The sequence below is a fragment of the Pygoscelis adeliae genome, unplaced genomic scaffold (assembly GCF_000699105.1).
Source record: "Pygoscelis adeliae isolate BGI_AS28 unplaced genomic scaffold, ASM69910v1 Scaffold760, whole genome shotgun sequence".
Taxonomy (NCBI): Eukaryota; Metazoa; Chordata; class Aves; order Sphenisciformes; family Spheniscidae; genus Pygoscelis; species Pygoscelis adeliae.
The window spans coordinates 239,813-240,680 of record NW_008823868.1 but is presented as its reverse complement, the minus strand read 5'-3'; positions in this window follow the sequence as shown (position 1 = coordinate 240,680).

Below are 868 nucleotides of genomic sequence, written 5' to 3'. Positions count from 1 at the left end.
ACGCGCCCCCCACAGAGAGACGCCCCCCAGCACCAGCCCGGCCGGCCAGCCACAACCAGCGGGCAGTAACGCAGCACGAGCCGAAGCCAGACACCCAACGCGCACCGGCTCTTACCAGCTGAGGGATCAGGAGGGGATTGGAGCCCTCGTAAGAAGGGCTGAGGACGCCTGTGGCTGGAGAGGACGGGAAGGGCAGCCCACGAGCAGCCAGGGCTCTAGGGGCACAGCTCAGCAGCTCTGCACAGGAAAATCCAGCGGCAGACCCAGCAAAGAGGCAGCGGAGACCACGCTCAAGTGGTCAGAGCAGCGCTGGTCACGGCCAGCATCTCCTCCGTGCCCCGCTCCTTCCCCAGAGCGCCCACCGTGCCGCAGCACGCAGCACCTCCTCCCCAACTTCTCCCGCCCTCCCTGCTCACAGCAAACCTCCCCCTGTCTCTCTGCCGGCCCAGAGCTCCATGCTTTCTCATTCCCTCTTTTTCATCATCACCTCTGCAGCCTCCAAAAGGCAGCACTCAAAAAAAACCCCCAGGATGATAACCCCTCGGGGTCCTGTCGCGGCCCGACTGGGAGCAGGTCTCTGCTCAGCCTGGCCGGACCCAAACGCCAGGACGGGGTGGCTGGGTGACCGTGGGCGCTAACCCAAATGCCAGAGCTAGCAGAGGGCTGCTCTCGGGAAGGAGCCCGACTCCGCAGAGAGCGGGGTTCAGCCTCGGCACACGCAGCCACAGGAGCCAGAGTCCCACCCCATCCCCGCTCTGAAACCAGGGCACCCCGAGCAGGTCTCCCCAGGAAAAGTAAGATCAGCTCACGGTCAGCACACGGCTCTGCTCCTGCTGCCTTCGCTGCCTGCGGCATGCCCCCTCGGTGA